Source organism: Budorcas taxicolor, chromosome 5 (genome assembly GCF_023091745.1).
Source record: "Budorcas taxicolor isolate Tak-1 chromosome 5, Takin1.1, whole genome shotgun sequence".
Classification (NCBI taxonomy): Eukaryota; Metazoa; Chordata; class Mammalia; order Artiodactyla; family Bovidae; genus Budorcas; species Budorcas taxicolor.
Genome location: NC_068914.1, coordinates 85,940,812 through 85,965,054, shown reverse-complemented (window position 1 = coordinate 85,965,054; position 24,243 = coordinate 85,940,812). Strand labels below are relative to the sequence as shown.

The 24,243-nt window shown below is 40.8% G+C and overlaps 1 protein-coding gene and 1 pseudogene across 1 annotated transcript in view; one reads left to right on the top strand and one right to left on the bottom strand.

Moving 5' to 3' along the window:
- SLC2A13 (solute carrier family 2 member 13) overlaps nucleotides 1-24,243 on the bottom strand; it is a 521,832-nt gene that overhangs the window by 111,869 nt on the left and 385,720 nt on the right. The window lies entirely within an intron of this gene.
- On the top strand, nucleotides 3,515-4,290 carry LOC128047835 (adenylate kinase 2, mitochondrial-like; annotated as a pseudogene).

Genomic DNA, 24,243 nt, shown 5'->3' with positions numbered 1-24,243 from the left:
TGCATTCCCTTCTGGTACTTGTTTGGCTTGAGGGGACCCAGTTCCAGGGTCCATGGGCTCTATGGTAGGGTTAACAGCAAACTCCAAGAGGGTTTACACCAAAGGAGACCTTCCTGGCCTGTTGCTGCCAGTGGCCCTGTGCCTGTGGTGAGGCCTTGCCAACCCATACCTCCACAGGAGACCCTCCAACACTTGCAGGTAGTTTTGGTTCAGACTCCTGTGGGATCACTGCTCCTTTCCTCTGGGTCTTGGCACACACAAGATTTTATTTGTACCCTCCAAGACAGGAGTCTGTTTCCCCCTCCTGTGGAAGTCCTATAGTCAAATCCCACTGGTCTTCAAGGTCAGATTTGCTGGGGACTCCCAGTCCCATTGTTGGATCCCCAGGCTGGGAACCCTGATGTGGGGTTCAGAACCTTCCTTAGAGTGGGAGCACTTCTTTAGTATTATTATTCTCCAGTTTGTGGGTTACCCACACTGCAGATATGAGATTTGATTTTATCATGACTGTGCCCCTCCCACCATCTTCTTGTGGCTTCTTTGTCTTTGGATGTGAGGTATCTTTTTTTGGTGGGTTCCAGAGTCCTCCTGTCAATGGATATTCAACAGCTAGTTGTGATTTTGGTACTTTTGCAGGAGGAGATAAATGTACATCTTTCTATTCCACCATCTTGAACTGGAAGCAAGCTTCTTTTTTCTTTGGTTCTGTCCTTAACTAGCTTATTGCCCATGACTCATCATTTCAATATCCTAAATTCCCCTGCCTATTTATCTTCTTATCTCACCCATTTAGCTATTATATGAATGTCAACACTTGCCTTTTCTGTGCCTTTACCCGCATACCCAATGCAACTGAAGGAATTACACAGCAGGGAAGATCAGTAGTTCCTCTATAACATACTACTACCAGCCTCAAAAGGATCCTCAACAGCCTAAAATTCTTAATAGTTTTCCCTAGTCAACTCCATTGGAGGACTATTTCAACCATTTGGCACAAAAACTATTCCTCAGATCTCCAATGCTTCATTTCTCTTTACTCTCTGCAAAGGAACTCAAGTTTTACAGAGAAAACAGATGAAAGTGGTTAAAAATGGGAAATTTATAATCTTATAGCAAACATATAAACCATTCTATTAATACTTTCCTATTTGTAAAGAATTTGTCTACCAATGCAGGAGAAGCAAGAGACTCAGGTTTGATTGCTGGGTCAGAAGATGCCCTGGAGGAAAGCATGGCAACCCACTCCAGTATTCCTGTCTGGAGAATCTCTTGGACAGAGGAGCCTGATGGTTTATAGTCCGTAGGTTTGTCTGTCCAAACAGTCAGACACAACTGAAGTGACTTAGAAGGCATGTACACACTCCAGTTAAAAAGAGAAGCTGTTCTTCTCAGCTAAGGTTAACATCTCTTATCTGGGCTTTCATCCCATTCTATCTCCTCAGGGCATCTCAGACCTGATTATTGTCCCTTCTTTCTCTTAAGATAGAGCATTAGATTTTTGATTTTGATATCTTTCTCCTTTCAAATGTAGGCATTTATAGCTATAAATTTCTCCCTAAGCACTGCTTTAGCTGCATCCCATATTTGGTGGGGTATGTCTTCATTTTCACCCATCTCAAATTATTTAGTAATTTTCCTTGTAATTTCTTCTTTGATCCACTAGCAATTGAGGAGTGTGTTATTTAATTTTCACATGCTTGTGAATTTCCTAGATTTCTTTGTTAGTTATCTGTGATTTCTAATTTCAACCAATTGTGATCAGAGAACATATTCTGTATGATTTTAATCCTTTAAAAATTTACCTAGGCTCATTTTGCAGCCTAGCATATGACCTAGCTTGGACAATGCTTCTTGTACACTTATGAAGAATGTGTTATTCTGTTCTTGGGTGAAGTTTTCGCTCAGTGTCTGTTAGTTTTAGATGGTTTATAACCAACATACTAATCTTATAACATCGTAACCCATTGGTTTCTAACCACTTAACTTCGCCCACATCCTGGAAATGGTCATTATCTAGAACAGGAGTCAGCAAACTATGGCCTTTGAGACAAATATAACTCAGCCCATTTTTAAAATAAAGTTTTATTGAAACATAGCAATGCCCATTTGTTTACTTATCTATGAATGCCTACAACTTAAAGGGCAGAGCTGAGAAGTATAACAGAATCTATATGGCCTGCAAAGCCACAGATATTTGCTATCTTACTCTTTACAAGAAGTTTGCTGATCCCTGATTTAAACCATACATATAGATTTTTTATTCCTTTCCTTCAAGATTCCTTTCTTATTCCTAGAATAACTGCTCTTTGTCTCAGAGATTTCCCACACTCCTTTCTTCCTGACGCTTCAGTGACTTCACAGCTTTGAGTCCTTCTCTGTCAGACTTTCACGTTAAATCACGTTAACCACCAGACCCTGAAGGTTTTTGAATTTAGGTTCTCTTGCCTATAAACTTTTATGTCTGGTTCTTTCTAACCATCTTTGTTCTTACTTTCTGTATCTAAATTGCTCTGCACTGGTGGAGAATTAACATAACCAGGAATACTAGTAACGCTATACATGTACAGTATTCAGCTGAAGCTCGATCTTCACTGCTGCATGGAAACGACTACCTGCTCTCAGTCCCATAACTGACATCCCAAATGCCCACAACTTTCTTCCAGTCCTAATCCTCTTACAAATCTTTTAGACTTATGTCTTTCTTGCTTCCCAGTAAAAACTGAAGGGATTAGGAATGAACTTTTAAACTTTAAATTCAGACTGAACAAAGATATCTATAGCCACAGCTATCCTCACTTCTTTTCCTCCAGGCTCTGAAAAAGAATTGTTTGAAGGTCAGAATTCTACTAGAACTTTAAATCTTAGTCCCCTTGGCCTTTACTGGGACCAACACTTTATCCCATTGGTTATTTTCTTCTCTTTATGCATTCAGTCCTCTCCTAGAACTTACCCCATAGTTTATATGAGGCTTTCCTATATTAAAAAAGCATGAAAACTATCTTTCTGTACTGCTTCACATCAGTTTATAGAGGTCAATCAATTTCATCAATCAGTGTTCAATTTCATCACCATCTCAGGGAGTGGGCCACTGTTTGGGAACTGAGGTGGCTGACTGATCTGGACTGTAGAGTCTCTCAGACTCCTGGAGAGAGAGTATGATTTCCTATCATTCCCTTATCCTTGACCTGGAATATATATTTTTCATCATATGGACTATCTTATGGCAAAATTCTCCCAAATGTAACATTTCTAAGTTGGACTTGACATTTGGAAGATAACACAGAACTTTAAATATCGTGGGGAATCTGCTAATTGACCTTTTACAGAAAGCATATATCATAACTGTGAGCTTAACAAATAGGATTGAAAAAAAGGGACAATTTCTAGAAGTGGCTATTTTTTTTTTCATGATTTGCTCTTTAATGCTTTCTTGAATATGACCTCATAAATTTACATGAAATTTCCTAAATATAAAAGCTTAGAATTTAAATATATTGTTATAGGTGCTGGCGGGTTGAGCAGTGAGAGGTTTTGGCAGCCATGGCTCCCAACGTGCCTGCAGCCGAACCGGTCCCAGAGTCTCCTAAAGGCATCCGGGCCGTGCTCCTAGGGCCGCCCGGAGCCGGCAAGGGTACCCAGGCACCCAAATTGGCTGAAAACTTCTGTGTCTGCCATTTGGCTACCGGAGACATGCTGAGGGCCATGGTGGCTTCCGGCTCAGAGCTGGGAAAGAAGCTGAAGGCGACTATGGACGCTGGGAAGCTGGTGAGTGATGAAATGGTCGTGGAGCTCATTGAAAAGAATTTGGAGACCCCTCCATGCAAAAATGGTTTTCTTCTAGATGGCTTCCCTCGGACCGTGAGGCAGGCAGAAATGCTTGATGACCTCATGAAGAAGAGGAAAGAGAAGCTTGATTCTGTGATTGAATTCAGCATCCCAGACTCTCTGCTCATCCGGAGAATCACAGGAAGACTGATTCACCCCCCAAGTGGCTGCTCCTAACACGAGGAGTTCAACCCCCACAAAGGAATCCATGAAAGATGATATCACTGGGGAACCCTTGATCCGCCGATCAGATGATAATGAGAAGGCCTTGAAAATCCGCCTGAAGGCCTACCACACTCAAACCACCCCACTGGTGGAGTACTACAGTAAACGAGGGATCCACTCTGCCATCGATGCATCCCAGACCCCTGACGTCGTGTTTGCAAGCATCCTAGCAGCATTCTCCAAAGCCACATCCTAGTAACAGAAGGCCAGGCGAGACTGCACCACTACTCATCACCCCACGGCATGATCCCTGCTCTTAGGTGCTGGGCAGAGGGAGGGGCGGTCAGGGTAAGGATGGGGAGGGAGGAGTGGTGAGGGCCCAAGAAGGGGAGAGGAGCTGTGTTGCCGTGAAGCAATTTCTTTTACATGGAATAGGACTCTTAAAAGTATAAGCAAAGGGAAAAATTAATTTTTTAAAACACTTGATTGGAGGGTATAAATAGAAACAAAGAGATGCAGTACTATTTCTAAGGAATCATGTTTTCATTTACTTTGGACTGGTGACAACTGGACAGGTCTCAGTGCCCTGAGACCTCAGCTTTTATCAGAACCTCATGCCAGCCCAGGAATGCAGGAAATCACACTGTTGTCCTGTCTGTCCCATAGCTTGAAACAGGGCAGGAGTTGATTACTAATCCTGGTCACCCATACCATGAAATCAGAACGTCATCTCCACACATGAAAGAGACATGGAGTGTGTTCCTGGGGGCAGCATCTCAACAAATCCGGCTTACTGGAGTCATGGGGCGGGCTGGTGTCCCTCCCTTCATACTCACCACTGATTTACCAGCTCGCCTGCCCTCACGGGTGAGCCCTCGGCAGCCACCCAGTGTACGCCACAGTCCTGCACTCTTGCCTTCCTCCATCCACATCGTGTGAAAGGACTCTTAATGAATGAGCAAGTGTCCTAAGCAACATTATCCAAAGACTGTCCTTTCCATCCTCAAATCCTATGACTGGGATCACTCTACAACACTGTGATGTATTATTTTCAATGAGGTGCCTTTCTTAACTGTCCAAATGCTGCCTTGTTTGGCCCCTAAATAAAGTGTGTTAAAAGTTTTAAAAAAAAAAACAACATATATATATATATATATTGTTATAAAATCAGTGCTCATAAAAATATTCCAAGCATAGATTAAATATATATATATTTTATAAAAAACAGACTTATATCTTAGGCCCTATTTGTCCCCTTTCACAGTATGACCTGGAGTGAGTCCTAAATTCTGGACTTCAAGTTTTCCATCCCAAGAGCACATGATCTCTAAGAACCCACCTGGTTGCAAGACTCTACATGAAAGGAAAATACAGAAATGTATATACTCGCATTCTAAATTCACACAAACTTTAACAGTGTAAAACATATTAGGATGCTATAACATCTCACAAATATTTACTCTTACATATTTTTTTCAAGGGCAAAGATTGTAAGTGTGCCCTACTTTAAGAAACTGTTTTTTAAAAGGAATTGCTAAATTACATAAAATGGAGATTCCTCTCTTTTAAATCTCCTCCAAGTCAATATGTAGTACAGATGATGGTGATGACCTTCATTTTTCCTCTGTGCACACCTCTACTATAGAACGCACAATGTTCTTTATTGACTGGTTTGCAAGGATCCAAGGGAAAAAGCCATGCTTACCAACTCTGCAACTGCACAATCTCATTGTAGCCTAGATACCCAATGCATGTTTATAGAAAGAATCAAATGATGATAGCTCTCTAAAACAAGGCACAGTGTAGGTTCATTAATCTCTTTCTTCTCATTAATGAAAAATTTTGGGGGTGGGTAATTAGGAGTGAATATCTGAGATATTTTGGTAAAGAAATTAAAAGAAAGTAAAACCAATTGTCAAATGGTACTTCAAGCTAAGCCCTGCTTTTAAATTGCCAGAGGCTAAAGCTGCCATTTGCAAACATTTAATCCACAACCCAAATGGAACTGGTTAGCGATTCTGATAACTCACTTGCAGAAATAGAAGCTGCAAGGAACAACTGCCTTGAAGCCCCAAGAAGAGAGCCATACAAAAAGAGAGCTCTCTTTTGCATAATAGCCTGCAAAATTTCATAGTAAAAGGACGTCGTAAATGATATTTAAAGAGAAACAGTAGTAGATAATTGTGTTAAGAATGCATGCTATTGTTTTTGACTGTGGACACTTTCAGTTGGGGATATTATACAATAGACAGTGTTATACTACAGGATGAAACTGCTGGGGAGACTAGCACAGTGTACTAGAAACTCTACTAGGAGATTGGAAAATATATAATCCAGACAATAACTACAATTAGAACCGAAAAGTTATTTTCTTGTCAGTTTCAAGGAAGGGTTTAACTTGTTAATCTGACCTTTTTTTTTTGAAGGGAGAAAAATAAGTATGCACTTATTTAGGAAAAAAACCTGGTTCTAAAAATTTTGAATACTTCCAATTAAAGTAAAAAAAAAAAGGCAGAATAAAAGGCAGCTTAGTGTCTAAGCAAGAGAAATGATGTCCTATTTTCATTTAACCAGTCGTTTATATATTTCATATGGCACTCAGGCTCTTAACCAAATGTACCTTCTTCTCTCACCTGAGACAATCTTTTAATGATTGATTCAGGTTAATTTAGAACATTTTAAGTTTCTACTCTGTGAAGTCAAGTATGAACTTGGCTCTAGAGAAAACAGTTCATTTGTTTTTAAGACTACGAGTTGACTGTGATTCAGATCATGAACTCCTTATTGCCAAATTCAGACTTAAATTGAAGAAAGTGGGGAAAACCACTAGACCATTCAGGTATGACCTAAATTAAATCCCTTATGATTATACACTGGAAGTGAGAAATAGATTTAAGGGACTATATCTGATAGACAGAGAGCCTGATGAACTATGGACAGAGGTTCGTGACATTGTACAGGAGACAGGGAGCTGTTGGGGGCCAGCATGAGGAACTCCGCCCATGGCAAAGGTCATGAGGAAGGAGGCTTGGCATACGCAAAGGCGTGATCAAGCCTCAGGAAACCCCCTGTTCCCGAGCATCTACCCCAAAACCAGAGTCTGTTTTATGCTCTCACCTACACCTCTGATTTTATGGGGGGCTCTCCCCCACAACCGTTTCTCTCAGAGAAGGAGTAAACGTAAATGTGCAGCTCCAAGTCAATAAAAATTCCTGGGCGTGACAAGAGTGTTTCAGCTTATGGACTCCTCTGAAGGTTATCTAGCCCGCCTGTATAGGTTCGTCTGGCAACATGTGCTTGTTTACAGCCTCCCAATCTGAGAGGCACGAGATGTCTTAGACTTACTAAAGGCAAATTCTTTTGGGGAGTTGGAAATTATTAGTATAGTGGGTTAGTTAGGAATTATATTGGTGAAGGGTTTTCATTTGTTGTGTCAATAATTGCTGCTAATTCCCTGCCCTGGGTGGGACAAGGGTGTCTTAGGTTAAACCTCTCTGCTGACAGACTAGCTTGTGTGACAGGATTATCCACACTGCTGTCACTAGGCACATGATTTAGCACAGAGAGTTTTGGAGTATTTTGAGAGTCTTAATTAGCATAGGGCTTTTCTCATTGTTGAGTCAATGATTGCTGCCAGGCCTCCATATCCTTAGGCACCTGGGAATATATTAATCAATGTATTTGGAATATAGAAAAGGAAATATAGTAGTTTTTAAGGTTACCAATACTAGACTTTTTGAGTTAATGAATTTTCTCTTTTGTAATAGATCACTGTACTTTGTTATAAATCACTGTGTCCTTGCTATGTAAAAATGTAACTTTATCACTATCTTAAGACTAAATAGATCTTAAGGGGAGCATTGGTGAAAGGATTTTCATTTGTTGGGCTGATATTTGCTGCTAAATCTCCATATTCCCTGCCCTTATAATGAATATAACTAACATATAGGAGAAATAAGTATTAACCTTTAAGATTAATCATGTTAACCTTGGGTTAAATAAATTCCTTTCTTGATTGTAACTCACTACACCCTCACCCTATAGGAATGTAACTTTATTTGGAGGGTGGTGCCTGATTTAAGAAAAAACACCCTTGGAAGAAATAAGTTTTTTGGTTATCAGAAAGAAAGGATCATACAATGTCAGCAGGTCTCACTCATGGCCAGAAGATGATGTAAAATCCCTAAGACCTTTTTATGTGAAGCACCTGATTTTGAAAAGTTCAGGACTGCTGACCCCCACGTGACTCTGTATTCATCCCTATGTGTAACAAAAGGTATATAAGCAAGCCCCAAAATAAAGAAATTGGATCAGTTTCCGGAAAGACTGATACCCCCATGTTGTTCTTTCTTGCTCTTTGCTTTTCTGGCTGAATTCCCATCTGGAGCCTGGATGCTATTCCACGTAAACCAAGTTATTCGGCCTCTTATTCTCCACTAATTTTCCTACTACACTATCCGTTTCTAATCTCTCTATATGTCTGTAATTAAATATGTATTTTTCCAAGGACGCCGATGCCGTCCCCACCTTCGAATTCCCTGGATCCACCGGGGCTGGACCCCGGCAGGGAGCAAGACATCCCCAAGAAAAATAAATGCAAAAAAGCAAAATGGCTGTCTGAGGAGGCCTTACAAATAGCTGTGAAAACAGGAGAAGTGAAAAGCAAAGGAGAAAAGGAAAGATATATCCATTTGAAAGCAGAGTTCCAAAGAATAGCAAGGAGAGATTAAGAAAGCCTTCCTTAGTGATCAGTGCAAAGAAATAGAGGAAAATAATAGAATGGGAAAGACTAGAGATCTCTTTAAGAAAATTAGACATACTAGGGAAGATTTCATGCAAAGATGGGCTCAATAAAGGACAGATGGTCTGGACCTAACAGATGCAGAAGATATTAAGAAGAGGTGGCAAGAATATACAAAAGAACTGGACAAAAAGATATTCATGACCGAGATAATCATGATGGTGTGATCACTCACCTAGAGCCAGACATCCTGGAATGTGAAGTCAAGTGGGCCTTAGGAAGCATCACCACAAACAAAGCTAGTGGAGGTGATGGAATCCCAGGTGAGCTATTTCAAATCCTGAAAGATGATGCTGTGAAAGTGCTGCACTCAATATGCCAGCAAAGTTGGAAAACTCAGCAGTGGCCACAGGACTGGAAAAGGTCAGTTTTCATTCCAGTCCCAAAGAAAGGCAATGGCAAAGAATGCTCAAACTACCACACAATTGCACTCATCTCACATGCTAGTAAAGTAATGCTCAAAATTCTCCAAGCCAGGCTTTAGCAATTCGTGAACCATTAACTTCCAGATGTTCAAGCTGGTTTTAGAAAAGGCAGAGGAACCAGGGATCCAATTGCCAACATCTGCTGGATCATCAAAAAAGCAAGAGAGTTCCAGAAAAACATCAATTTCTATTTTATTGACTATGCCAAAGCCTTTGACTGTGTGGATCACAATAAACTGTGGAAAATTCTGAAAGAGATGGGAATCCCAGACCACTTGACCTCTTGAAAAATCTGTATGCAGGTCAGGAAGCAACAGTTAAAACTGGACATGGAAAAACAGACTGGTTCCAAATAGGAAAAGGAGTATGTTAAGGCTGTATATAGTCACCCTGCTTATTTAACTTATATGCAGAGTACATCATGAGAAACACTGGGCTGGATGAAGCACAAGTTGGAATCACGATTGCTGGGAGAAATATCAATAACCTCAGATATGCAGATGACACCACCCTTATGGCAGAAAGTGAAGAAGAACTAAAGAGCCTCTTGATGAATTTGAAAAAGGAGAGTAAAAAGGTTGGCTTAAAGCTCGACATTCAGAAAACGAAGATCATGGCATCTGGTCCCATCAATTCATGGGAAATAGATGGGGAAACAGTGGAAACAGTGGCTGACTTTATTTTAGGGGGCTCGAAACTCACTGCAGATGGTGACTGCAGCCATGAAATTAAAAGACACTTACTCTTTGGAAGGAAAGTCATAACCAATCTAGATAGCATATTAAAAAGTAGAGACATCTTTGTCAACAAAGGTCCATCTAGTCAAGGCTATGTATTTCCAGTAGTCATGTATGGATGTGATAGTTGGACTGTGAAGAAAGCTGAGCACTGAAGAATTGATGCTTTTGAACTGTGGTGTTGGAGAAGACTCCTGAGAGTCTCTTGGACTGCAAGGAGATCCAACCAGTCCATCCTAAAGGAGATCAGTCCTGGATGTTTTTGGAATGACTGATGTTGAAGCTGAAACTCCAATACTTTGGCCACCTGATATGAAGACCTGACTCATTTGAAAAGACCCTGATGCTGGGAAAGATTGAGTGCAGGAGGAGAAGGGGATGACAGAGGATGAGATGATTGGATGGCATCACTGACTCAACGGACATGAGTTTGGGTAAACTCTAAGAGTTGGTGATGGACAGGGAGGCCTGGCGTGCTACAGTCCATTGGGTCACAAAGAGTCAGACACGACTGAGCTACTGATCTGAATATCTCATTAAATCCAATGAAATAGAACATTTAGAATAGTGGTCTTAAAATGCCTGTCTTGGCATGGCTTACAGTAAAAAAAAACAATCAGTTGTGGTAAATGCAAATGCTAGGATAATTTGTTGCCACAGGTCAACTTTCATTCTCTGTGGGTAACTGCTTACTCATTCACTCCTCATGCATGAATTTAATACTTCATTTTGTGTAATTATATCACTCTTTCCCAAACAGCTCTTCTAAACTTTCTCTACTCTTTACTATGCCCTCCTCATTCTTAACTGGCCCACTGCCTGCAGGTAGGCAACTTGGAACCCAACAGCTTGCCTTGTTTGTAGCCCTCTGCAGGACCAGATTTCTACATGAGTATTGTGAGGCGAACTCCAGGACATCTGCCTTCTTCCTCAGCCTAAATGTGGATGTCAGGGAACTCCTTCTCTCAATTTTGACTGTGAAAGTAGGGAACTTGTGATAATTTTTTTTTAAATAAGAAATTCTGGGGGACTTTAAATGGTTGGAAATTTATTTAAAAGGATAGGGACTACTGGTGCTTATTTTATAGAGCAAGTCATTCCTCAGTTCTGTTCAATTCAGTACAGTTCAGTCGCTCAGTCGTGTCCGACTCTTTGACCCCCATGAACTGTAGCACACCAGGCCTCCTTGTCCATCACCAACTCCCAGAGTTCACTCAGACTCACGTCCATCGAGTCTGTGATGCCATCCAGCCATCTCATCCTCTGTCGTTCCCTTCTCCTCCTGACCCCAATCCCTCCCAGCATTAGAGTCTTTTCCAATGAGTTAACTCTTTGCATGAGGTGACCAAAGTACTGGAGTTTCAGCTTTAGCATCATTCCTTCCAAAGAACACCCAGGACTGATCTCCTTTAGAATGGACTGGTTGGATCTCCTTGCAGTCCAGGGGACTCTCAAGAGTCTTCTCCAACACCACAGTTCAAAAGCATCAATTCTCCAGCGCTCAGCTTTCTTCACAGTCCAACTCTCACATCCATACATGACCACTGGAAAAACCATAGCTTTGACTAGACGGACCTTTGTTGGCAAAGTAATGTCTCTGCTTTTTAATATGCTATCTAGGTTGGTCATAACTTTCCTTCTGCTCTGAAATCACTGATAATCTTCTCATTGTTAACTTTGCGTGCTTTTCTTTCTAAACTTATCACGCTATGGTAAAATTTCCTAAATAACTTCCCTCTTTCCTAAAATTTTCTCATTCCTTGACACTATGCTGTTTGTTTCTTCCACCTCTCACACTGATGCATCTTTTCTATCTCACTGGTTCTGTTCTTGGCAATCTTCTTTCATTACTCTGTATAAATTTTGATGGGAAACATCAGTGGTACACAACCACATTATCAGTGATACACAGAGACTCCATGACCCATTTCTCTGGTTTTTGTGTCTCACAATTTAATTACCTGAGCATGATTTGAGACCACACATATTTAAATAGCTACATCCATTATATCTATCTCCAAGGCAAATGTAATCCCTCTGCATTCTTACAATCCCTCATTTGGACTTTGATTTGAATTTGCCACCTCTTACCTGAACCCTTCCAATAGTCTTACATTGAGGCTTTCTACTTCTAGACTCCTTCCACTCCACTTCCTACACTGTCATAAATCTAACCTGATCAGAACTCTCTCCTGTTTAAATCCTAGAAAAGCTTTCTATTGCCTGTAGGATGAATATCATTCTATTATGGCATGATTTAGCTTCTTCTTGTCAATCTTTTGTGCTATTTCTCTACAGATGCCATGGTTGTCCATACAAACTGCAGGATTCAGAATATAACATGTTCTTATGATTTTCTGCATTTTTTTTTTTTTTTCCTGTCTGGACTGTTACTTTCCATCTTTACTTTCCTACACAGTTGCCTAAAAACTCATATTTGGCATCATCTCCTTTGTGAAACTCAGTTCCCAGCAGAACTAGATGTATCACTATGCTATCAGTAGATCAAAAACATCTACTGTTATTACTGCCCATCCCACCATATCTGTAAGGGTTTGTGATATGTTTGCCTTCCCTTACTGCACTGAGACCTTCTCAAGGTAGAGTTTATTGTCTTGTACACCTTTTATTCCTAGTGATTTCCATGTTACCTGACAGATAAGCATTCAATAAATTGTTGTTGTTTCATTGCCCAGTAGTGCCTAACTCTTTAGTGACACCGTGAACTGAAGCCCGCCAGGCTCCTCTGTCCCATGGGATTTCTCAGGCAAGAATACTGGAGTGGGTTGCCATTTCCTTCCTCAGGGAATCTTCCTGACCCAGGGATTGAACCTGTCTCTTGCACTGCAGGAGGATTCTTTACCACTGAGCCACCAGGGAAGCCTGTTCAATAAAAACCTGTTTTAAAAATAGATAAATGAATGTCATTTATATTGACAGCAGATTTGGTAGTTCTCCCTGCAGTTGCATTAGAGAAGTTACATCTCATTTATCATACTTGGTCCATGAGATCATAAGACTGAAGCCTGAAATCAACCAGCTAATTGTTCCTTACATTTCATGGTGCTCAGATCAAATCCACAAATAACTGGTGGCAACCTTCTGGAACACATTTCTCATCGCTTCCTTTAGAAACTGAGGCTGAGAATTTTCTGGATTCCAGAACTACAGGCAAGAAATTATTCACAGCAGTGAGGCTTGCTGATGAAAAGCAAGTACAGGTTCTTGTTCTTTGGTGCTATTAAATAAAGAAAGTTTAACTTATTTGTCAGTGTGTGTGTGTGTGTGTGTGTGTGTGTGTGTGTTTAAACATTTACTAATACTTCAGGCTTTAATTTTGAGTCACTGATTGTCTAACTTTTTATGAATTCTTGGATTGGTTCTCCCATTTTATCTCAGAAAAATACACTAAGAAACTCTTCACAGGGGAAGGAGGTAGAAGAAGAGAGTACTATCTGCCAAGCTCATCACCTTCAATAGGGCTAAGTGTTTTCCTATTAATACTATATGAAACTTTGGTCTATGTTCTTAAAAACAAAAACCTCAATTCCAACTTTGCAAATATAAAATGACATGTATATGTACATCAGATCTAATATATGTACATCTATTACATATTTATATATGTACATCAGATCTAATTCCTTGGATCTATCTGTCACTTTCACTGTATAATTGTAAGGGATTTGATTTAGGTCATACCTAAATGGTATAGTAGTTTTGCCTACTTTCTTCAATTTAAGTTTGAATTTTTGCAATAAGGAGTTCATGATCAGAGCCACAGTCAGCTAAAGGTCTTGCTTTTGCTAACTGTATAGGAACTCTCTATTTCGGCTGCAAAGAATATAATCAATCTGATTTTAGCATGAACCATCTGGTGATGTCCATGTGTAGAGTCGTCTTTTGTGTTGTTGGAAGAGGTTGCTTGTTATGACCTGTGCATTCTCTTGGCAAAATTGATAGCCTCTGCCCTGCTTCATTTTGTACTTCAGGCCAAACTTGCCTGTTACTCCAGGTATCTCTTGACTTCCTACTGTTGACTCCAGTCCCCTATGATGAAAAAGACTTTTTTTATTCTTTTTTTTGGTGTTAGTTCTAGAAGGTCTTGCAGGTCATCACAGAACTGTTAAACTTCAGCTTCTTAAGCATTAGTGGTTGGGGCATAGATTTGGATTACTGTGGTGTTGAATGGTTTGCCTTGGAAATAAACAGAGATCATTCTGTCATTTTTGAGATTGCACCCAAGTACTGACTTTGGATTCTTTCATTGACTATGAGGGATATTCCATTCCTTCCAAGGGATTCTTGCCCACAGTAGTAGATATAATGGTCATCTGAATTAAATTCGCCCCTTCTAGTCCATTTTAGCTCACCGATTCCTAAAATGTTGATATTCATTCTTGCCATCACCTATTTGATAACTGAAAATTTACCTTAATAGCTGAAGGTCAGGAACGGCAGTGGTAAGGAGATACCCCTTGTCCAAGGTAAGGAGCAGCGGCTGTGCTTTGCTGGAGCAGCCGTGAAGAGATACCGCACGCCCAAGGTAAGAGAAACCCAAGTAAGATGGTAGGTGTTGCAAGAGGGCATCAGAGGGCAGACACACTGAAACCATACTCACAGAAAACCAGTCAATCTAATCACACCAGGACCACAGCCTTGTCTAACTCAACAAAACCAAGCCACGCCTGCAGGGCAACCCAAGACGGGCGGGTCATGGTGGAGAGGTCTGACAGAATGTGGTCCACTGGAGAAGAGAATGGCAAGCCACTTCAGTATTCTTGCCTTGAGAACCCCATGAACAGGATGAAAAGGCAAAATGATAGATACCCAAAGAGGAAATTCCCAGGTCATTAGGTGCCCAATATGCTACTGGAGATCAGTGGAGAAATAACACCAGAAAGAATGAAGGGATGGAGCCAAAGCAAAAACAATACCCCGTTGTGGATGTGACTGGTGATAGAAGCAAGATCCAATGCTGTAAAATCAATATTGCATAGGAACCTGGAATGCCAGGTCCATGAATCAAGGCAAATTGGAAGTGGTCAAATGAGTGATGGCAAGAGTGAACGTCGACATTCTAGGAATCAGCGAACTAAAATGGACTGGAATGGGTGAATTTAACTCAGGTGACCATTATATCTACTACTGTGGGCAGGAATCCCTCAGAAGAAATGGAGTAGCCATCATGGTCAACAAAAGAGTCTGAAATGCAGTACTTGGATGCAATCTCAAAAACGACAGAATGATCTCTGTTCGTCTCCAAGGCAAACCACTCAATATCATAGTTATCCAAGTCTATGTCCCAACTAGTAACACTGAAGAAACTGAAGTTGAACGGTTTTATGAAGACCTACAAGACCTTTTAGAACTAACACCCAAAAAAGATGTCCTTTTCATTATAGGCTACTGGAATGCAAAAGTAGGAAGTCAAGAAACACCTGGAGTAACAGGAAAATTTGGCCTTGGGATGCAGAATGAAGCAGGGCAAAGACTAATAGAGTTTTGCCAAGAAAATGCACTGGTCATAGCAAACACCCTCTTCCAACAACACAAGAGAAGACTCTACACATGGACATCACCAGATGGTCAACACCGAAATCAGATTGATTATATTCTTTGCAGCCAAAGATGGAGAAGCTCTATACAGTGAACAAAAACAAGACGAGGAGCTGACTGTGGCTCAGATCATGAGCTCCTTATTACTAAATTCAGACTCAAATTGAAGAAAGTAGGGAAAACCGCTAGACCAGTCAGGAATGACCTAAATCAAATCCCTTATGATTATACAGTGGAAGTGAGAAATAGATTTAAGGGCCTAGATCTGATAGATAGAGTGCCTGATGAACTATGGAATGAAGTTCATGACATTGTACACGAGACAAGGATCAAGACCATCCCCATGGAAAAGAAATGCAAAAAAGCAAAATGGCTGCTGGGGAGGCCTTACAAATAGCTGTGAAAAGAAGAGAGGTGAAAAGCAAAGGAGGAAAGGAAAGATATAAGCATCTGAATGCAGAGTTCCAAAGAATAGCAAGAAGAGATAAGAAAGCCTTCTTCAGCGATCAATGCAGAGAAATAGAGGGAAACAACAGAATGGGAAAGACTAGAGATCTCTTCAAGAAAATTAGAGATTCCAAGGGAACATTTCATGCAAAGATGGACCCAATAAAGGACAGAAATGATATGGACCTAACAGAAGCAGAAGATATTAAGAGGTGGCAAGCACACACAGAACTGTACAAAAAAGATCTTCACGACCCAGATAATCATGATGATGTGATCACTCATCTAGAGCCAGACATCTTGGAATGTGAAGTCAAGTGGGCCTTAGAAAGAATCACTACGAACAAAGCTAGTGGAGGTGATGGCATTCCAGTTGAGCTGTTTCAAATCCTGAAAGATGATGCTGTGAAAGTGCTGTACTCAATACGCCAGCAAACTTGGAAATCTCAGCAGTGGCCACAGGACTGGAAAAGGTCAGTTTTCATTCCAGTTCCAACGAAAGGCAATGCCAAAGAATGCTCAAAATACCACACAATTGCACTCATCTCACATGCTAGTAAAGTCATGCTCAAAATTCTCCAAGCCAGGCTTCAGCAATCCATGAACCGTGAACTCCCTGATGTTCAAGCTGGTTTTAGAAAAGGCAGAGGAACCAGAGATCAAATTGCCAACATCCACTGGATCATGGAAAAAGCAAGAGAGTTCCAGAAAAACATCTATTTCTGCTTTATTGACTATGCCAAAGCCTCTTGATGAAAGTGAAAGAGGAGAGCGAAAAAGTTGGCTTAAAGCTCAACATTCAGAAAACGAAGATCGTGGCATCCGGTCCTATCACTTCATGGGAAATAGATGGGGAAACAGTAGAAACAGTGTCAGACTTTATTTTTGGGGGCTCCAAAATCACTGCAGATGGTGACTGCAGCCATGAAATTAAAAGACGCTTACTCCTTGGAAGAAAAGTTATGACCAATCTAGATAGTATATTCAAAAGCAAAGACATTACTTTGCTGACTAAGGTCCTCCTAGTCAAGGCTATGGTTTTTCCTGTGGTCATGTATAGATGTGAGAGCTGGACTGTGAAGAAGGCTGAGCGCTGGAGAATTGATGCTTTTGAACTGTGGTGTTGGAGAAGACTCTTGAGAGTCCCTTGGACTGCAAGGAGACCCAACCTGTCCATTCTGAAGGAGATCAACCCTGGGATTTCTTTGGAAGTAATGATGCTAAAGCTGAAGCTCCAGTACTTTGGCCACCTCATGCGAAGAGTTGACTCATTGGAAAAGGCTCTGATGCTGGGAGGGATTGGAGGCAGGAGGAGAAGGGGACGACAGAGGATGAGAAGGTTGGATGGCATCACGGACTCGATGGTCGTGAGTTTGAGTGAACTCCAGGAGATGGTGATGGACAGGGAGGCCTGGCATGCTGTGATTCATGGGGTCGCAAAGAGTCGGACATGACTGAGTGACTGAACTGAACTGAACTGAACTGAACTGAACTGAACATGGCCCTAACATTCCAGGTTCCTATGTAATATTGTTCTTTATAGCATGAGCCTTTACTCTCATCACCAGTCACATCCACAGCTGGGCATTGTTTTTGTTTTGGCTCAGCCTCTTTATTCTTTCTGAAACTATTTCTCCATGCTTCTCCAGTACCACATTGCGAATCTACTGACCTGGGGAGTTCCTCTTTCAGTGTCTTATCTTTTTGCCTTTTCATACTGTTCATAGGGTTTGCAAGCTCGGAATACTGAAGTAGTTTGCCATTCCTTTCTCCTGTGGAACATGTTTTGTCAGAGTGAATGAAGAACTATGGACAGGTTTGTAACACTGTAGAGGAGGTGGTTTCAAAACCATCCCCAAGAAAAATAAATGCAAAAAGGCAAAATGATTGTCTGAGGAGGCCTTACAAATAGCAAAGAAAAAAAGAGACGTGAAAGGGAAAGAAAAGGAAAGGTATACCCATCTGAATGCAGAGTTCCAAAGAATAGCAAGGAGAGGTATGATAGCCTTCCTAAGTGATCAATCAAAATAAATAGATGAAAATAGCAGAATGGGAAAGACTAGACATCTCTTCAAGAAAATTAGAGATACAAAAAGAATATTTCACACAAAGATGGACACAACAAAGGATAGAAACATGGACCTAAAGAAGGAGAAGATATTAAAAAGAGGGGGCAAGAATACAAAGAACTATAAAAAATATCTTAAAGAGCCAGATAAGCACAATGGTGTGTCACTCACTTAAAGCCAGACATCTTGAAGTGTGACATCAAGTGGTCCCTAGGAAGCATCACTATGAACAAAGCTAGAGGAAGTGATGGAATTCCGGCTGAGCTATTTCAAATCCAATTAGATTATACTGTTAAAGTGCTGCACTCAATATGCCAGCAAATTTTGAAAATTCAGCAGTGGCCAGAGGACTGGAAAAGGTAGTTTTCAATCCAATCCCAAAGAAAGGCAATGCCAAAGAATGTTCAAACTACTGCACAATTGCACTCATCTCAGACACTTGCAAAGTAATGCTCAAAATTCTCCAAGCTAAGATTCAACAGTACATGAACTTAGACCTTCCAGATGTTCATGCTGTATTTAGAAAAGGCATAGGAACCAGGGATCAAATTCCCAACATCTGTTGGATCATAGAAAAAGCAAGAGAATTGCAAGAAAACATGTATTTCTACTTTATTGACTATGCTAAAACCTTTGTGTGGACTGCAACAAATTGTGGAAAATTCTTAAAGAGATGGGAATACCAGACCACTTTACCTGCCTCCTGACAAATCTGTATGCAGGTCAAGAAGCAACAGTTAGAAGTGGACTGGGAACAAAGGACTGGTGCAAAACTTGGAAAGGTGTACATCAAGGCTATAATCACCCTGCTTATTTAACTCATATTCAGAGTACATCATGAGAAATGCCAGACTGGATGACTCACAAGCTGGAATCAAGATTGCCAGGAAAAATATCAACAACCACAGATATGCAGATGATACCACTGTAATGGCAGAAAGGGAAGAGAAAGTAAAGACCCTCTTAATGAAAGTGAAAGAGGAGAGTGAACAAGCCAACTTAAAACTCAACATACAAAAAACAAAGATCATGGCATCCTGTCCCACCACTTCATGGCAAATGGATGGGAAAACAATGGAAACAGTGACAAACTTTATTTTCTTGGGCTCCAGAATCACTGCAGATGGTGACTGAAGCCATGAAATTAAAAGATGCTTGCTCCTTGGAAGAAAAGTGATAACCAAACTAGACAGCATATTAAAAAAGAAGAGACGTTACTTTGCCAACAAAGATTCGTCTAGGTAAAGGTATGGTTTTTCCAGTAGTCATGTATGGTCATGAGAGTTGGACCATAAAGAAAGCTGAGTGCCGAAGAACTGATGCTTTGAACTGCGGTGCTGGAGAAGACTCCTGAGGGCCCCTTGGACAGCAAGGAGATCAAACCACTCAATTCTAAAGGAAATTAGCCCTGAATATTCACTGGAAGCACTGATGCTGAAGCTGAAGCTCCAATATACTTTGGCCACCTGATGCAAAGCACTGACTCATTGGACATACCTTGATGCAGGTAAAGATTGAAGGCAGGAGGATCTGGGGATGACAGAGGATGAGATGCTTAGATGGCATTACTGATCTATGGGCATAGTTTGAGTAAGCTCTGGGAGTTGATGATGGACAGGGAAACCTGGCATGCTGCAGTCTGTGGGGTCGCAAAGAGTTGGACATGACTGAGAGATTGAACTGAACTTATATATGTACATATGTGTACTTATGTAAGTAAATATGCATGTACATATATGAACACACATTTAAATACAAACCTTTTCAGTGTAAAAATTGAGAGTAAAATTAGGTTTACAATTTGGTAATGTATAGGCATCCAAGTACAATCTAATTAGTGTGCAACATGCCACCTTAAAAGGGAAAAAACATTTCATTAAAATTCTCTGTTGACATGATACATTATTCATTTTTGAACGGACAGAAATATATTAGAAGAAACATTAAGAGTTTGGTATTTTAGATTTGCCAAGCAACAAAGTCGATTAGCATTTGTAGATTTGAAGAGAACTGTGGCAGGTGAATGTTTTGTTTTGTTTTGTTTTTTCTTCTGTGACACTTCAGAGAGCTTACCACATGCAGAGAGCTATACTAGACAATTACATTTGCTTATTTAATCCTACAGTGGCTTTATGAAAGAGGCTTTACTTTCCTTTTTCTAGATGAGAAACTTGAGTTAGAGAGATAGAACTATCTAGGTCACATAGCTAAAATGTGGCAGAGCTGGAATTCAGACCTAAACGTATTCACTCCAAATGCCCAGGTTTTAAGTTTATTTAAAGGGAAATTGCCTAAAAGTTTTAAAGTAAATATGCTAAAATTAAAATTGCAAAGAAAAGAGTAACTACAGCTTCTATAGCCATGTAAAATTTACAAAGCACTTTCACATACACTGTGCCATCTGGTTTTTCCAACAAGTTGGTGCGGCATGCATTAGAATTCCTGTTTTAGAAATGAGAAAACCAAAGCTCAGATAAACAAGACTTGCTCATGTCTTTATAGCAGGTTTTCTGACTCCAAGCACAATTTTTATTCTCCTTAGCCTTTGGCTTATTGAAATTTAAAGTTATGCTTGTGGAAAATTAATTAGCATATTGAAGATACTGACATTCTGATAGATAAAATAAATATTTATTGAGCACAAATAATTTGGAATCTTCTGTTTTCTTGTATAGACAGCATATGAAGCAGTGGCTATATTCCCAGGAAAATGAAGGCAAAGAGGTCAACAAAATTTGGGAAAGTGGTGATCATTACAGCACAAACTTTTAATTAAAATTTTTACTGAGCTAATTATATCTCAATAAAATCACATACTATAAAATTTACTATTTTAATCATTTCAGAGGTTATAAGTAATTTTTAATATATTCAGAGTTGCACAACCATCACCACTATCCAATTATAGAAAATTTCTAAAACCTCCAAATAAACCCCATATCTCCCAGTTTCACCTCTCAGAATCTCTTGGCAAGTACTAATCTACTGCATGTCTCAACAGGTTTCTGTAGATAAATGAAATCATATAATATTTGGTTTTCTCTTTTTGCCTTCTTTCATTTGATTTTTTCAAAGTTCATTCAAGTTTTAGTACTTCATTCTTTTCTATAAGTGTGTGATATTCCTTTATGTGTATACATCATATTAATATTTTATTTATTCATTTATTAGTGTATGGAACAATTGGGTTATTTCTACGTTTTGTCTGTTATGAATAATGCTCTTAAGAACACTTGTGTGCAATATTTTGGGTGAAAATTTTAAAAATTCTTTTGAGTTTATGTCTCGGAGTAGATTTGTTGGGTCCTACAGTAGGTAACTATTTTGAATATTAAAAAAGAAGTGGGAGGTGGTCCTAAGATGGCGGAGGAATAGGACAGGGAGACCACTTCCTCCCCCACAAATTCATCAAAAGAACATTTAAACGCTGAGTAAATTCCACAAAACAACTTCTAAATGCCAGTAGAGGACATCAGGCACCCAGAAAAGCAGCCCATTGTCTTCGAAAGGAGGTAGGAAAAAATATAAAAGACAAAAAGAGAGATAAAAGAGTTAGGGATGGAGCTCCGTCCCAGGAAGGGAGTCTAAAAGAGAAGTTTCCAAACACCAGGAAAGGAAACACTCTCACTGCCGAGCCTGTGGTGAGCCTTGGAACCACAGAGGGCAACATAACTGGGAGGAAAAATAAATAAATAATTAAAACCCACAGATTATGTGTCCAACGGTAACTCTCCCAGCGGAGAAAGAGCGCAGATGCCTGCACCCGCTGCTACCAAGTAGGGGCTGGGCAGGGAGGTGCGGGCTGCATTGCTTAGAGTAAGGACCGCCTGAATGCCCTGAGGGCAATCTGAGGGAACTAACTTGGGCTAGCAAACCAGACTGTGGGATAGCTACCACGCAAAAAACCCTAACCTAAGACACCACCAGGCCTGCTCACGGAACAAAGGACTGACTAGAGCTACGTGAAAAGCCCTAACCTAAGACACCCTCAAGCCCTCTCACAGAACAAAGGATTGAACAGAGCTAGCTGGCGGAAGACCATCCCCCTCCAGTGACAGGCAGCCAGAGCCGGAAGGGGGCAATCACAGCCCCAGAGAGGCATTATCTACCAAACTGCAAGCAGGCTTCTTTGCGAACCAAGATTTCTTGGGGTTCTGGATGGTCAACATCTGCCTGAGAAGGTGCGCCGGTTGTACACCCAGAAAACCAAGCGGCAGGGAAGGGGGAGGAGATAGGTCGCAGTGACCAAGCTCACCAAACACCTCATCACTTGAGCTGCTCAGACCTGGGAAGGGCACAAAATGCAGGCCCAACCGAGTCTGCACCTCTGAGGACTACCCGAGTGCCTGAACCTGAGTGGCTTAGACCTGGGAGGTGCTTGAAACCCAGGGCGGGCCTTTGACGGTTCCTGGCAGAGCAACCTAGAGCCTGAGCAGTGTGGGCAGGGAGGGCACATGCGCCGTGAGCAGGGGCAGGCCCAGTGTGGCTGAGACACTGCAAACACATGCCAGTGTTATTTGTTTGCAGCATCCCTCCCTCCCCACAGTGAGACTGAACAAGTGAGCCTAAAAATGTGTCCACCAACGCCCCCTTGTGACAGGGTGGAAATCAGACACTGAAGAGACTAGCAAACAGAAGAAGCTAAAACAGAGTGAACCACCTTGGAAGTGACAGGTGCAATAGATTAAAACCCTGTAGTTAGTACCAACTACATAGGAAGGGGCATATAGATCTTGAGAAATATAAGCCGGACCAAGGAACTATCCAAAAATGAACTGACCCCCCACTGCCCACAACACCACCAGAGAAAGTCCTAGATATATTTTTACTATCTTTCTTTTTAAATTTTTTTTTAATTTTTAAGTCCTCTATTACTCCTTTAATTTTCATTTTATAACCTACTATTACTTTGCAAAAAAAAAAGAGACTATTTTTTAAAGCAAACTTCATATATATATATTTTTTATAACTTCTGTCACTTTTTTCCCCTTTCTTTTCTTTAATATTGTATTTTTGAAAATCCAACCTCTACTCTAGATTTGTAATCTTTGCTTTTTGGTATTTGCTATCAATTTTGTACCTTTAAGAACCCAATCTTCAGTACCCATTTTTACTTGGGAGCGAGATTACTGGCTTGACTGCTCTCTCCCCCTTTGGACTCTCTTTTTTCTCCACCAGGTCGCCTCTAACTCCTCCCTCCCCCCTTCTCTTCTCTACACAACTCTGTGAATCTCTTTGTCTGTTCCAGATGGTGGAGAACACTTAGGGAACTGATTACTGGCTGGATCTGTCTCTCTCCTTTTGATTCCCCTCTTTATCCTCCTGTCCACCTCTGTCTCCTTCCTCCCTCTTCTCTTCTCTGTATAACTCCATGAACATCTCTGAGCGGTCCAGACTGTGGAGCACACATAAGGAAGTGATTACTGGCTAGCTTGCTCTGTCCTCCTTTGATTCCACTTCATCTCATTCAGGTCACCTCAAACTCCCTCCTCACTCTTCTCTTCTCCATGTAACTCTGTGAACCTCTCTGGGTGTCCCTCACTGTGGAGAAACTTTTCTTCTTTAACCTAGATGTTTTATCATTGGTGCTGTATAGATGGAGAAGTCTTGAGGCTACTGTAAAAATAAGACTGAAAACCAGAATCAGGAGGCTTAAGTCCAAATCCTGAGAACACTAGAGAACTCCTGACTGCAGGCAACATTAATTGACAGGAGCTCATCAAACACCTCCATACCTACACTGAAACCAAGCACCACCCAAGGGCCAACAAGTTCCAGAGCAAGACATACCACGCAAATTCTCCAGCAAGACAGGAACACAGCCCTGAGCTTCAATATACAGGCTGCCCAAAGTCACTCCAAACCCACTGACATCACAAAACTCATTACTGGACACGTCATAGCACTCCAGAGAGAAGAAATCCAGCTTTACCCACCAGAACACCAGCACAAGCTTCCCTAACCAGGAAACCTTGATAAGCCACCCATACAACCCCACCCAAGTGAGGAAACTCCACAATAAAGAACTCCACAGACTGCCAGAATACAGAAAGGCTACCTCAAAAACAGCAATATAAAGAGGATGAAGAGACAGAGGAATACCCAGCAGGTAAAGGAACAGGATAAATGCTCACCAAACCAAACAAAAAAGGAAGACATAGGGAATCTGCCTGATAAAGAATTCCAAATAATGATAGTGAAAATGATCTAAAATC